Genomic DNA, 16,902 nt, shown 5'->3' with positions numbered 1-16,902 from the left:
ATAACTGAGGCTGGAACAGATGAGCCACAACTATGGTGATCCTTTTAGCCATGAGCTGATTACAGACACCATATCCTGACCATTTCTAATTTTAACTACCAACATCTGCAGAATATACTTCACTGGTTCATCCCATCTGCTACTTTAACTTTGAGCTATAAAATACAGTCTTAATGAAGCAAATAATCTGCTGCTGACTCTCCCAGCTTCAAACCTGCCAAAGCTAATCTGAGTCTGATACTCCATGGCTTGTATCTAAACGCAGACCCAAATCCCAGCATTCCTGTACGGATTGATTTATATTGTTTTTGGTTCTGGCAATGCCTTTCCTTTAATATTCACAATCACGTTGTCACCTCTGTCTATGATACTGTTCTCAGTCTCTATCTGTTAATTACACAAACCTTTGTCAGTTGTTCACATTTAATCTGATTTCCTCCATGTCTGTCCTCTCTCAAACAACGATTGTCATATCTACTGTCGCCCACACACACCCACACACACATACACAAACGCGCGTGCACACACACAACACACACACCCACCCACAAACACACCCACCCACACACAAACACACACACACACACACAAAATCTCTCGCCTTATACTGGTGCAGTGGAGATACAGAACCATACATTTGTCACTCACTGCATGGGTTGCAAAATTTCCCGTGCAAGACTTTTATGCAGTGCACGTATAGTAGCAATATACTGGCAAAGATTTGCCAGCCTCCCCATGCCAAGCAGATATTCGAGTTTATAGTATAGTCCACTTGTAGGGTCTGCACAGCTCTCCATTCTGGCTGGTACCTTGTCCCAGTTAATGGTGTCTGGGATGGTTGTGTGAGGCAGATTCAGAATTTGATGTAACGCACCATTTCAACTGATCTGGCAATAATTTTACAATAATCTGGCTGTAATGAATGTTTCCATTCTTGTGATTGGACCCACCATTGCCTCACTTTTCCAATCACTCCCACTCCCCTGTCTCCTTATCCATATTTTCACAACATGGTATCAGTTAATTCATTGTTTGTTTTCCTGTACCTTTCCCCTAGTGTTGTTTTGTGGCTCCCGAATGTATCAAGTGTTGGTACTGTGAAGCTCAGAAACAATGAAATCGTATGTGGGGGACTGTTGTTCCATGTTGTGTAGTGGGGTCTAGCAGCTTTGAGAGATGCCTTTGACACTCGGTCTGTGCCTGTCCACTGAAAGCCTGTTTGTCCCTCTCAGATGATCCTGTGGTCAGTAACATGAGGAGGCCCCTCGGGTATTATTGTAAAGGACCAGATGTCTAACTTGTAGCTGAGGGCTTCAGACTGACTCCTGTTACTGAAACGTTATTGGAGATGCTGCAGATGGTTTGCTGGAGGTTATGCTGTGAGCTGCCTCAGACGTTCAGGGAGACCTGAGGATGTGGTGACCCAACTCTGGATGGAGCAACGGGAGTGTAGTGACAGCATCTGGGTCTGTAACATGAACAACAAATGGAGCAGAGGCTGCAGAGAGGGGAAGCTCTGAAACCATGGTGTGAGTGTGTGTGGGGAAGTGAATCTGCCAAATCTGTCTGTGTTTTAACAAGGATACATGCATCCTCTCACTCTCTCCCTTATATACACCCATGCAGTCTCTCCCTCACCACCCTGCACACAAACACACGCCCCCTCTCTCACATGCAAATACACACACACACACACACACACACACACACACACACACACACACACACACACACACACACACACACACCACACACACACACACACACACACACCCCTCTCTCTTACACGCAGGCACACCCTGTCTCTCTCCCCCTCACGCAGACACTCCACCTCGGTCTCAAACACACATATCCACGTATACGCAAACACACATGCACACGCTCACACATAAATCTGGTCTGAATTTGCATTTGCCGATTTGTGTTTGCAGATACATTATGTTTTGTCAAAAATATACAATTTGTATATAGTCAGTCAATGCGGTAGTTTTCATTTTACACGTTTTTAACCTACCATCTGATACTTCTCTGAAATTATCTCTCAATCTCCCTGTTCTTTTACCAAGCTCCTCCCATTTGGTGGCATTTCAGTTGATTCATGGCCGCTTTCTGGTAGTGAGTTTCACGCCCATAGCACACCGTTGTCCTGGCACAATGGAGATATGGAGCTGGAAATGGATGGGAGCTGCACATCCTATCACTTCCAACATGGGCTGCAAGTTTTCCCACGTAGAGCAATGATCTAACACAGTGTTACTCAGCAATGCAGTGGTTGGTGTGGACAGCTGTACATTCTGGAAAGGTAACTGCTCTAGATTAACAGATAACTTCATTGCTATTCACTGCAGAGCTCCCCATGCTGGAAAGAAACCTAGTCCATGTTTATGGAACAATGCACTTGTGTGCTCTGCAGGTTTATATATCAATGCACTGTTGGACGGACAAGAAGTGGACTGGTGAGCTCTGAACATTGATCAATCCTGGACGAATTGTTAAGCAATACACTGGCCTGGTTTACGCTTAATGTTGAACAGATATCTCATCTGGGCTTATACATGTGTGGGCATGATCTGTGAGGTGGATTGAGAGTCCGATATAATTCCTGATATAACTATCACTCCTCCAGCTCGGCCCATTCCGCTATTTAACCCCATACTTCTGCAACATGTTGTCCATTAAGTAATTACCCAAGTTAAACGTGAATATCTGTCGCTCTTGTATTGGAAATGGAGATCGTGACTTGGACCGAACACTTTTTTTTAATATTTTAAAGCTAAATGTGAGGTGTTGTGTTTCAGATACAATTTGCTTGTTCGAGATATTCAAATTAAGCAAAGCACAATTTATTCAAACATTGTTTGGTTGCAAGTACCACAAGGAATGGAATGTATCTGCACTGTCTATGGCACGGTAGGAGTCTCTCAAAAATGCCTAACCCCACCTAAGCAGTTAAATTATGGTATGTTCAATGTCAAATTAAACAGAAATAAATCAAACGAAAGGATGCAGCAGGCCTGGTGATCAGACACAGACGGTCTCGGGACTCTAGCAATTTCTACATTGCCAAAACACAGTAGAATCATCAAGCTTGTGAAGGGAAAGCATCATCTCTCTCCCTCACCTCTATTTTAACAACTGGAGATGTGCCATTAACCCAATAGTCAGCGATGTCAACATCCCACCCACACCAAGTATTATTGTGTTATATCAGGGTTATCGTGAAAGGAGTTAACTGGAGCTGTTTGTTCAGTGACTGTGATTAATATCAGTCTTCCTGGATCTAACTGGGTCACGAGAGGCTTTACCTCGTCCATAATTATGGGATTATTTCAATTTGTTATGCCATAGTATTTGGGGCAGTGTAATCCTCAACACGATTGGGATCAGCAGCTAGAGAGAGTGGAAGAGATCAGAATCTGAAAACATTAGAATGTTCCAACAATGGATCAGAGTCTGAGAACATTAGACTGGAATATCCCAACAATGGATTTTAATCTGACAACGTTAGACTGGAATGTCCCAACAATAGACAGGAGTTTATCTGCGGGTCTTTACTGGCTTTCTCGGGATTGGGCAAGTTTACAGTTGCGGATAGAAGCCGTACTCATGATTATTCAAGCTGGGTACGATCCCATCCTCGCTATTATTGGTGTTCCTGGTAAGCCTAACTCTGTCAATTCTATGAGCGATGGTGAAGGTTATTGATATTCCAGTTAATTATATTTAACAAATATATGAACATTCTGTCACAAATTCCTCATGTAATTCAGAGGCATAGGTTATGACTCTAAAACCATTGTTTGAAACCCTCCCACAGCCGATGTCGAAACTTAAATTCGAATGTCAAAAGTTGGAATGAAACCTAATTTCCCTCATGGCAACCATAAACCATCAGGATTTTTTCCTTATTTTAATGCTGATCTTTGTTAAAGAAACTGAAAAGTTTTGCCCTGTTTGGACTAAGTGTGATTTCAGACCCACAACAATGTAATTGGCTCCATATTGCCTTCACAAATGTCTGCGTGGTCAAGGGCAGATACTGATGGCCAACAAATGCTGCCCTTGCCAGTGATGCTGGCATCCCGGGAATCAACAACATTAAAGGTGACATTACCAAGGAAATGTGGATGCTGGAGATGTGAAATAACATTCTCCAGAGTCTGAAGAAGTGTTGGAGATTCTCAGCAGGTATGACAGTCTGCCGGACTGGAGAAAAACAGATAACGTTTAGAGTTCATTGAACATATCAAAACTAAATGCAACTAATTAAGAATATTATTCAAATCAGGGTTGGTTGGAAGGATGAATGGGAGGTTTGTGTTGAATGGGTGGAGGAATGTCCAGCAAGAGGGAGAGAGAAAGAGAGAGAGAGAGAGAGCGAGAGAGAGAGAGAGAGATGGAGAGGAAGAGAAAGGAAAAGCAAACAAAAGGATTGCTGATGATGGACTGGAAGGAATGTAGGACGGGAGCTTACTCGAACATTTCCCCTTTACCCATATTCCTGAATATCACATCCATTTCAGGATGTCCCTGCTTGAATTGAGTAATGTTCCCCGTGTCTCTCTGAGTGTGGTGATCAACTCCATCGGCAATACTAGTGCTGAGATACCGAGAAACACAATGTTATATTGTCAACTGCTTCTTTGGAAAGTGGAACTGTTACTGTGGGACTGTGCAGAGATGCAACAGCCTTCTCAGCTAGGAAGAGAAACTGAGGAGTCAGAGGCATTTTCAACACTGAATGGTTGCGCCATGGGTGTGGGGAACTGACTTGCTGCTGTCATTGGAATGTCAGTGGAGTTTCTGTGGATGGTGTTCTCAGGTTTTTATTGTCAGTTGCTGCGTTCATTCAGGTCGGCCCGAGGTCCTTTTGACCCCACTCCAGACACTGCATTTTCAGTGTATCTGTGTCCACGGTAAACAAATGGAGCTGAGACTACAGAGAAGGGAAGCTGTGTAAACAGGGTGGGGCTGGGAGCTGCACATTCCTCCCTGGGATTTCGAGGAACATTTGTCTAAGCTGGATCCATTCCAAGTGTAAAGTGACAAACCAGTTAGTTTCAAAAATGAGGTGGTCACTGAACTGTGTCCTCTCCTTCAGTATAACCTGTAGCCTCACATCAGGCACAGGACTGTACTGACTCTTACCATGAAGTGAACTGGATTGATTCTGGAACTTTCCAGTCAGGAGTGGGTAATACATCCACCATCTCTGAAGTGCAGTCCTCTGATGTATTCCCAAGCTGACAGAAGCCATCTGCTGCTGAGAGGAATTCATTGGTTCCATCTCCACAGGGGAAGGTACAGAAACTAATTTCCAGAAATATTAGGGAACTGAAGATTAGTGAAAATGAAAAACTGCAGGAAATTAGAATTAATGAAGAGTATGCTTTTTGAAAATCTAATTAAATTGAAGTGTCATGAGTTACTGAATCTGCTGAGCTGCATCCCAGAGTATTGAGGAGGTGGCGATAGAGCTAATGAAATAATTATTGATTATTTTGCAAAGCTGGTTAGATTCTGGAAAGGATCCTGCAGACTGGAAAGCAGCTATTGTAAACTGAAATATTTAAAACAGGATGGAGAGGGCAAACAGAAAACTAAATAGGTAGTTGTCAGCTTGAGAAAAATATTGTAACCTTTTATAAGGAATGTGACAACTAACACTTGGAGAATAGTGATCTGATTTGGAAGAGTCGGTCTAGATTCAGGAAAAGGAAATGATCTTTGATAAACCTGCTGGAATTTGTAGACATTGTCCGCTGTGACATCGACAGTTGAGCACCATTGGGAAATGTCAATGGTGCTCAACTGTCAGCACCATTGTATCTAAATTTCAGCAGACGTTTGACATAGTTGAATACAGTTGAGTGGGGAATGTTAAATTCCTTGGGTATGTAGGTGTGAAATATATACCATATGGATTAAAAATTGGATATTGGAGATAATGAAGGGAGTAGTATTTTCCTCTGGACTGGAGGTTTGTTGGGTATCATTTGGATCAGTGTTTTGGCAATAGCTGTTCACAAGGTATAAAAATGATTCAGATGTAAACAAACATCTTCATTCATATTTATGTTTGTTTTTCCATGGTGAGAGATCGGGAAGTGCTGTTGTTGAAAAGGACCTGGATGACCTTGGTCATAAGTCACCAACGTTGCAGGAAGTAAGTGATATGTGGCTCTTTATGCAAAATGATTGAAACAACAGAGTTGGTATATCTTTCCCAATGGTAGTGTTTTGTTGAGAGAGTGTTTGGTGCATTGTGTACAGACTTGATCTGTTTTATAAATAATGATCTCTTTGTCACAGAGGGAGTGCAAAGGAGTTTCACCAGACTAAACCCTGGCATGATGGTACCATGAGGAGAGAGTGCAGGATCCATGTGTTTAATTTGTAGCGCTGTGCGAGATAAGAAGTTGAAACTTGATGTTACAGACGGATGCTCATTACATACCAAACAGCTGAATAGGGTCAGATTTCCACACTATTCATTGGATGTTTGATTCCCAAAAGTTTATATGCCTCTGCAGAGTCCCCATTTCGATTGACAGAAAGGTACAGGCTCTGAATGAACTCTAGGCACTTGAATGCAGTTACTGTGTGACACTGTATTGAATGTCACTTTGTACACAATCCTGTCAGCAGTCACAATACCTTCATTTTGAAAGAGTTAACGATTCTACACCAGCTTCTGACCTCCACAGAGACCATGGGTCTGCTTTCTTGAACATGGAAGACATCTTGGAGAATGGTTACTAAAGTTGGCGCCATTCCTACTGCCAGAAAACCATGTTAAATAGCACATAGGTCGTATGAGTAATTAGCCATGTGGACCAGGTTGGAACAGTCCATCTGTTCAGTCACTGCTCCATTTGTTTGTGATGTTGGAGCATTTCTGACATCTTCCTGTTCCTGTATTAGTGACTTGAGAAACTGAATGACGTCTTCCTGTTCCTTTGTATGTGACTCCGGGTGTGATAGGATCTCTTTCTGATCCCGTGTAAGTGACGTGTATGAGTGAACAGATTCCTTCTCTTCCTGTGTGATAGGCAGGAGGGATTGAATGAGCTAGCACACATCCTGTCCAATAGTTTGATGGGCTATATGACTGCCCCATGTTCTTGTGAACTCAGATTGTGGTGCTGAATGAGCACCTCCATTTAGTTGAGAAATGTGCAGTGTCTGCCATTGCTGTTACATGAATGTTACCCAGGCTTTAAAAGCATGGTCTTGAATGGTGCCCAGTTCTAGTTTCACATGGACACTGACTACTTCAAGAGCTGAGAAGGGACAACTTGTTCTGAACATGATGTAAACTTCTGTGACTATCCCCACGTCTGCTCAGTTTGGACTCAATGGGCTGAATGGGCTCCTTCCACACTGTAGGTATTCTATAATGACCGACTGGAGATGCCTGGGCTGAAGGAGCTACCCTGAAGATCTCCGACAAATGGGTATCATGGCTGAGATGATTGATATCCAGCGGTGATAACCATCTTCCCTTGTGCTGTGAATAACTCCAAACAGTAGAGAGCTTACAATCGATTCTCATTAAGTGAGATTTTTCTCAGGCTCCTTGATGTCATCCTCAGTCTAATACTGCTTTGAGTTCAGGGCCAGTCTCTCAAACTGATCCCATGTGTTCCCTCTTTTGTTCATATCAATAGGTCATGGTGTAGAAGCAGAGAATGTTTTGTTCAAACAGATGGTCGTGAATGTCAGGAATTCTCTTACACAGAAATTTAGGGGAGCTAGATCACTGAAAGGGTCCAGTGGTGTTCTGCAGGGATCAGTTCTGGGACCCCTGCTCATTGTGACTTTTACAAATGACTTGGATGAGGAAGTGGAAAGGTGGGTTAGCAAAATTGCTGATAAAACGAAGAGTTATCAGCAATAGAGTGGTACATAGCGTGGGAGGCTGTTGTAAGTTGCAATGAGATATTGAATGATGCCGAGCTGGGCTAAGAAGCGGCAGATGGAGTTCAAATTGGAAAAGTGTGGAGTTCAAATTGGAAAAGTGAATTTGAATGCAGAATACAGGGTTATAGGCAGGATTCTTGGCAGTGTGGAGGAATTGAGTGATCTTGGGTTCCATATCGTTAGGTCCTTCACAGTTGTGACCTAGATTGACTGGGTTGTTAAGAAGGAAAATGGTGTGTTAGCTTTCATGAACAGAGGTATTGTTTATAAGAGCCAAGAGGTTATGCTGCAGCTCTATAGAGCCTGATTAGACCACACTTGACTTATTTTCTCCAATTCTGGTCACCCAATTAGAGGAAGGATATGGAAAATTTAGAAAGGGTGCAGTGGAAATTTACCAGAATGCTGCCTGGACTGGAGGGCAGGTCTAATGGAGAAAGGCTAACAGAGATAGGGCTTTTATCATTGACATGAAGAAGGATGAGAGGTGAGGATCTCCAGAGACTTTTTTTCCAAGGCAGAAATGGCTGTCAGGAGAGGGCATCATTTGGAGCTAAGTTTCAAGGAGATCTCAGAGATCGGTTCCTTACACAGAGAGGGGTGAGTTCGTGAACTGCACTGCCTGCTGTGGTATCTGGTCAGGTGTATAGGGACATGTAAGCGACTCTTACTTGGGCACATGGGAGGATAGTATAATGTAGTATATATAGGCTAGTCAGATCTGAGAGTAGGATAAAAGGTAGATGCAACATCGAGGGCAGAGGAGCCTGTACTGTGTAATTTTCTATGTTCTATCTTCTATGAAAGTATTTAACAAGTGGGGTAAATGAATTTTGACCTGTCAGAGAGTTAAGGGCTATGAGGAATCGGATATTAAAGAGGATTTGCGAACGAGAGCAGATCAGCCATGTTCTTAGTGAAGGGCAGGATTGGGGTTTGAACGATGTGCTCCTGTTTCTGATGTACTCCGATTCTGTTATTGGAAGATTAGTGGGTGGTATTTTCCTGGAAGGTATGTTATTGAATATTGCAGTCAGGGAGACCAGAGGATTCTGTGAGCCATCACTAGGTGAGGTCTGGGGGCTGTATTCACAGTGAATCTGGGTCTACAACATGAACAACAATTGGGGCACACGTTGCAGAGAGGGGACGCTCTGTAAAGAGAGATGAGGGGAGTCTTTCATATCCCGCCTGAGTTTTCCAATTGTATTTTCCAAATCACCCAAACCGTATGAGGCAGTCTTCAGGGACTGAATGATCTTACTTGTTCCTGTGTACTAGGTTATAGCAGTAAGTCGACATCAACTGTTCCTGTCTGGCAGGTTTGAGGAGCTGAATGGAATGCAGAGATATGGGACTGAGGAGCAGGAGTGGGTCACTAGACACTTTGAGGCTTCTCCACCAGACACTAAGACTGTGGCTGATCAGGTTGTGGTCTCAGCTCCACCTTCCTGTCTGTATCCCATTATTACGTCTCTACTAACTCAGCTTTGTATAAATTTAAACAAAGAGGAATGTCAAACTTCTGGGGAAGAGAATTCCCACTTAAAAGGTCCTTGTAGAATTTTCCCATCCCTCTGATAGAATCAGAGAGTCATGCAGCATGGAAAGAGATCCTTTATTCCAGCTTACCCATGCCAACCAGTTATCCCAACTTATCTAGTCCCATTTGCCATCATTTTCTCCATATCCCTCTGAACCATTCCGATTTATGTACCTATCCGCGTGTATTTTAACAGTGTAATTGGACCCGCTGTCAACATTTTCTTTGACAGCACTTTCTGTACACGCACCATCTTCTGCATGAAAATGTAACTGCTAAGGTCCATTCTAAGTCTTTCCCCCAAACCTTCAACATATGCTGAATAGTTCTACACTCCCTACCTTGGGAAAAATATATTGGCAATTCAGATTATCCATGCCCCTTAGGATTTGAAAAATCAATTCCATGTCAACATTCACCCTCCGCCAGTTCAGGGGAAGAGGCCTCAACTTGTTCATCCTCTCCATGAAGCTCAAATCCTCCAGTACTGGAAAATGCTTGTAAACATTTTCTGCGTCCTCTCAACATCCTCCCATCAGGAGAGCCAACCGAATTGTGCACAGTATTCTTAAAGAAGCCTCACCAGTGTTCTGTCCAGGGCTAACATGTCACATTAACTCCTGTACTCAATGTTCGGACCGATTAAGGCAAGCGTGCCAAACATGTTCTTCACCACCCTGTCTATCCACTTTCAAGGAACTGTGAACCTGTACCCGTAGGTCTCTTTGTTTGGCAACATTCTCCAGTGCACAACATGGCTGAACGTACTGAAAATGCAAAACCTCACAAATATCTAAATTAAACTCCATCTGCCAGTCCTTGGGACTTTGATGGGGTCAAAGGTGCCGCTGTACTCTGAGTTAATCGTAATCTGCTGCACCACTTTGTTGATGTTATCTGGAAAATTACTAATCATGCCTCTGATATTCACATCCTAGTCATTTACATCCATGATGTAAAACACTGAGCTCAACACTGATTCTTTCAGCACACCGCTGGCCTCAGTCTGGAAAATAATTTGTTATCTTCAAGACACGTTTTCGTATCCAATTGGTTAACTTTCCTGGATTCCATGTGACCTAACTTGTTTGCGATGACGAACCATATTAAACCCTTGCTGAAGCCAGTGTAAACAAATTAAACCACAGTGCCTTCTTCAATCTTCTGTGTCACGTTCTCAAAATACTCCATCACATTAATGAGACATGATCTCCATCGCACAAAACCATGTTGACTACTCCAAACCAGTCCTTGTCTTTCTAAATGCACCTAAATCCTATCCCTCAGATACCCTCCAACAACCTACACTACACTGACGTTAGGGTCACTGAATCGATAATTAATTGTGTTTTTGGATCACTGTACCGTTTTCTAGTCCCACTCCTCCACTGGTCACAAAACAATTCAATTATAATTATGTTGGTGATATGGCCAGTGATATAGTTCTCAGAGAGTGTCAGGGTCAGTGTAAGGAACAAGTCAATCAGATTTTTTTAATCTGCTCCAACAACACGTTTACGACTAAAACAAAGTTATTCAAACTATGATGGAAAGAAGAATGCTGAGTGAATATTGCAAATATGTACATTGGTATTTCCCTTTTAAAAATACTGAGGCACAAACACACATACTCACGCGTTTGATAACAAACTGGTAATGGATATCTCTGCGATGTTAACTTGAAAGAACTTTGTTCAAATATTACTGGAACTCATGACAAAAGGAAAACTGAGAGGTTGGCCCAAATGTTATCCTACTTGCAGAGTCAGAGAGTCCTACAGCATGAAGACAGGCCCTTTGACCCATACTGGTCCCTGCTGACATAAATGTCCATCCACGCTAAACCTATTTCTCTGCACTTGGCCCATATGCTTCTGAACCTTTCCTATCCATGAATTTGTCCAAATGTCTTTTAAGTGTTGTTAATGTTAATGCCTGAACTACTTCCACTGACAGCTCATTCCATATACATACCACCTTCTGTGTAAAATTTGCCTCTCTTGGTCAGTTTTATTTTTTTCCCCACTAAACGTAAACTGATGCACTCCAGTCCTCGATTCCAAAACTCTGGGGAAAAAAAACTCAGTTCATTCAGTATATGCCTCTCATGATCTTGTACAGTTTTTTTTTAGAACCCACCCCACCCCTCCCACTCTTTCAATCTCCTTTGCTTTAAAGAAAAATGTCCTTCCTTGTCCAACCTCTCTCTGTAACTCAGGCTGTTGGGTCATATCAACATCCTTGTAAATTTCATCTGCAATCTTTCCAGTTTCATAAAATCCTTCCAACAGCAAAGTGACCAAACCTGAACACAAAACTGCAGGTGCGGCCTCGTCCTGAAACTTGCAACATAACTTCCCAACATCTATACTCAATGCCCTGACTGATGAAGGCCAGTGTGCCAAAAACCTTCTTCACTTCCCTGTCTCCCTGTGACTTTACTTTGAGAGAACCGTGCACCTGTACTCCAAGGTCCCTCTGTTCCACTACACAATTTAACATCATACCATTCACAATGAAATTCCTGCCTTGATTTGACTTTCAAAAATGTAAAACTCACACTTATCTATATTAAACACGTTTCCCTATTACTCTGCCCACTTCCCCGGCTAATCAAGGTCCTGCTGCAATTTCTGAAAACTTCCCTCACTGTCATCAGCAAATTATGTTAGGCTTACTGGTCTATATTTCCCAGGTATTTCTTTCCTTCCCTTCTTGAATAAGGGCACAGCATTCGCTACCCTCCAGTCAGCTGGGACCTCACCTGTAGGTAATGATGATGCCAAATATCAGCCAGGGTCCTGTAGTGTCTTCTCTAGCCTACTGCTGTGTTCTTTGATACATCTGGTCAGAACCAAGATTTTTATTCAGCTTCCTACATTCTAATACATCCAACACCTCCTCTACTGTGATATGGACTGTCCCCAAGATATCACCACTAATTTCCCTAAGGTCCCACACCAAGTCTTCAAGTATTTCTCCACGTTAAACACAGAGGAGAAATATTCATTGAGAACCTTGAGGATTTCCTGTGGTTCCGCATATTCATATCCACTTTGGTCCTTGGGGGTCGTATTCTCACTGCAGTTATTTTCTTTTCTTAAATATACTTAAACAACCTGTTTGGAGTCCTCCTGATCTTCTCAGCCAAGGCTATCTCGTGCCCTCTTTTCGCCCTCCTGAGATCCTTCCTCAGTAAACTCCCGTATCCCCTGTATATCTCCAGGGATTCCTTTGATCCCATCTGCCTGGACCTGAGCCACACCTCTTCAATATCTCTTGTCTTCCAGGTCTCCATCCTCATGCCAACCCCGCCCTTCACCCCCATAGGAACATATAAAGCTTGAACTCCAGTCATCTCACTTTTCAAGACCTCCCAGTTGATGGAGGCCCTTTCGCCTGCAATCAAATTGTTCCGAACAACCACTGCAAGTTCCTGTCTAATTCCATCAATATTGACCTTGCCCCAAGTTAGAACTTGCATTGTGTACCGGTTTGTCTTTCTCCATAACTATTTAAAGATTAATAGAACTATGGTCACTGGTCTCAAAGTGCTCCCCCACTGTCACCTCCATCACCTCTCCCACTCTATTTCTCAAGAGTCGGTGAGTTTGCCAATTCCCGAACAGGACCTTCTCCATACTGCATGAGGAAAGTTTTCGCAACACAATTAAAACATTTACCCCATGTAAGCCATAAAATCTATGTCAGTCCCACTCTATATTCATAAAATTAAAATCTCCTACTATGAGAATTCTATTGCCCCTGCAAGTGTCCCAATGTCTCTACATATTTTTGTTCCTCTAACTCCCATTGAATATTTGGGGGTCTATAGTACTAACCCAATAATGTCATCATCCCATTCTTATTTCTTAGCTCCACACACAAAGCCACACTGAATGATCGTCCAGGTATTTTATCTCTGAGCACTGCTGTGATACTCGCCTTAATCAAAAATGCAACTCACCCTCCGCTCCTTCCATCACCACTATCCCGCCTAAAGCAGCTGTACCCTGGTGCATTATGCTGCCAGTCCTATCTCTCCCTTTGCCATGTTTCTGTAATGGCGATAACATCCCAGTCCCACATACTTATCCATGCCCTGAGTTCATCAGCCTTATCAGGCAGCCGTCTTACATTGTAACAGATGCAATTTAATCCAACAGGCATTCCTTGCTCTCTGTCATGTTCCAGCCTGACCTGTCTCTTCACTTTACTGTTTCTAATTATTGCATCTACTTCCAGCCTTAAACTTGTCACCTGCTGTTGATGATCCCATATCACCCCCAAACCCAGCCAATCTAGTTTAAACCCTCCCTTGCAGCACTAGCAATCCTCCCTGCCAGGATATTGCCCCCTCCCTCCAGTTCAGGTATAACCCGTCCCCCTTGAACAGGTCACCTCTGCCCCACAAAACTTCTTAATAATCTAAAGGTCTATATCCCTAACCTGCCCAAATTCTTTAGCCATGCATTCATCTGCCATAACGACCTGTTCTTACCCTCACTAGCACATAGCACTGAATGTAAACCGAAGATTACCACTGTCATCGTCCTGGCTTTTATCCTTTTTCCTAGCTCTCTGTAATCACGCTGCAGGACCTCTTCACTATTTCTACCTCTGTCATTTTGTACCAACGTGCACAATGACTTCTGGCTGCTCCCCCACCCCGGTGAGAACGTTCTGCAGCCGCTCTGAGACATCCTGGACCCTGGGATGTGGGAGGCAACACACCATCCTGGATTCCCATTTGCAGTCACAGAATTTCCTGTCTGTTCCCTTCACTATCGAGTCTGAATAATTACTTCTGAAGTTATTCTGCTCGCAGAACCTTCTGACAATGGGATTTCTTCCTGAAACATTTGGATTTGGCTAAACCCCCTTTGATTCAATCAGGTGGGGAGGTTCCAAAGAATCCACATCAGGAATCCTCCATGAGTGAGAAAACCGACTGGGGTTTTTGTTTTAGCTCACACATATTGCTGTGATGAGGGAAAGGGAAAGAGAAAGGGAGAAACAGACTGTTCCTTCTCAGGTAGGTTACATTTTCCCATCCTAAGTTGAATCAAAAATGTTATCAGAACTCAGACTGGACTATGTGTGCTCTCCTTGAACGTTGTCTGAACATTATGGCTCCATCACATTCCCTGCTCCATGCAGGTGCATCATTGCTGCTGTCGTATACAGAATCATTTCATTAACAAATAATTACCCTCTTTTGGATGTGAAGATGTGTTTATATGTACCTGCACAATATAAAAATAAAATGCTTAATGTCTTCACAAAATCTTCATTAAAATGAATGTCTTATCTTAAACCAATACAGAAATTTCTGGAAAAGCTCAGCAGGTCTATTAGCATGTCTGAAGAGAAATGAGAGTTAACGTTTCTGGTCCAGCGACCTTGTCTCAGAAACTAGCTTATTCTCAAATTACATACCCAATTATTTTCTCCCACACAAGATGAAATATCCATCAGGTATTCACCAGCTACTCGCTGCTCATGATCGTATATGGTCAATAAGAACATCTCTCATTCTCAGTCCTGAACTGTTCATCCTTCATGGCATAATGCGTTCATCACTAGGCCAAGTAAAGAGAAACATCTTTGAAAAATTTGAAAACCATTTAGCTTTTTTTCAGTTTTGGGCTCATAACCTCCAACAATACATCAGATGTGGCCTCAGCAATGCCCTGTACTGATGCAGGAAAACATCGCTAAGATCAAACCCGACCAGCATCGTTCCATTTCCCTTCCAAATCAGTTGCTACATCTTCACAGTAACTTGATGTGCTTCATGTGCTAATACACACAAATCCCTCTGTACTACCAAGTTCTGCATTTTCTCTCCATTTAAATTATTTGCTGCTGTTTTGTCATTTTCGCAAAACACAAAATTCCAGTCACCCACATCGTTCTGATATTTATTTTGTCGCAAGTTTACTCACTGCCCTCCCCTATCTGTATCCGATTGCGGACGCTCTGCCTCCACTTGACATCTTATTAAATGTTTAGCCTGGTGTATGAGCAAACTGAGCTCCAATATATTCAGCCTCTTCATTCAAGGCATTAAACTAGAGTGTATACTGTTGATAAACTCACACTGATCCTTGAAGAATTCTACTAGTTACAGCTTTCCAACCTGAAAACAAGTAATTATCTCAAATCTGTATTTCAGGTTAGCTAACCAGGGCTCCCCTGTTCCTGTGTAACTGCCTAGAAAGGTTGTATGGCCTTCTACTGGGCGGTGTAATTTAGTCAATGAGTTGAATGACTATATTCTATTCCTGTGTAACTCCATAGAGGGACAGAATTGCCTCCTCCTGACTCAGTATAACGATTCTGACTGGCTGAAAGGGGTCTTTCTCTCTGTCTCTCTCTGGAACAGCCTCGAGATGTGAACTGGGAGGTCCACATGTGGGATAGGATCAGCAGTAGACCATTTGGCACCTTCAGCCTGCTGCACAATTTAGAAGCATCATGGCTGGTCTGACTGTAGCTGACCACCACATTCTTGTCTGTTCCCTCTAAATATTGTCTCTTCTGTCCATCAAAGATCACTTAAGGTCAGCCTTGAATATCTTCAATGACCAGTCTTCACTGTTCCCTGGGGATGACAGCACTATGGATCGCACAATCTGAATGAGAATGGAACAACGTTATCTCAAATGTTCATGGGAGACCCTTTAATTTGAAATTGTGTTTACCTCACAGCAAGTTATCTCCTCTTTTCAGAAATAAGGGCAAAACAAATGAGAGGAGTCATAGACCATTCCGCACCTCAAACCTATCACACAGTCGCATTGACTGTCCAGTAAAATATTTATTAATATCAGCCTCCATTGCACCCTTGGGAAAATATTATCAGCAAAACATCATGGGCTGAAGGGCCTGTTCTGTGCTGTATTGTTCTATGTTCTATGTAATGGCAGGAGACACAGAATAATAATCTGTTGATACATCACATGAAGGAAATTGGTGCCATTGAAATGAAGCCATCATCATTAATTATGAAAATCCCATCTGCTTGCCTCATGTCCTTTCGCGAAGGCAATGGGTCATCCTTCCATGGTCAGACCTCTATGTGACTGCAAACCCACAGCAATGTGTTTTACTATTTACCGTCCTGTGAAACATGTGAACCAGCAACTCAGTACAAGATCGGCAAAACATGTTGGCCTGACCAGGTCTTGCACACATCTCGTAAAGGAAGAACAAAAGGAAAGGTAAATCCCTTCCTCTGACTCTTTCCTGTATGCCTTCTGCTCATTCTCATTCAGGCAGATGACCATTCCCCATATTAAGTGCATTCTTTCTTCGTCTCTCCCCGAGCATGATGTTCATCTCCATCTGCATCTCTGGTGCTGCTGTATTGATGCTGACATACAGATGTAAGGAATTTCTTAATTCCACATCATTCGTGGTGCATCGAGAAG

Source organism: Hemiscyllium ocellatum, chromosome 21 (genome assembly GCF_020745735.1).
Source record: "Hemiscyllium ocellatum isolate sHemOce1 chromosome 21, sHemOce1.pat.X.cur, whole genome shotgun sequence".
In the NCBI taxonomy this organism is placed as follows: Eukaryota; Metazoa; Chordata; class Chondrichthyes; order Orectolobiformes; family Hemiscylliidae; genus Hemiscyllium; species Hemiscyllium ocellatum.
This window is presented reverse-complemented; position numbering follows the sequence as displayed.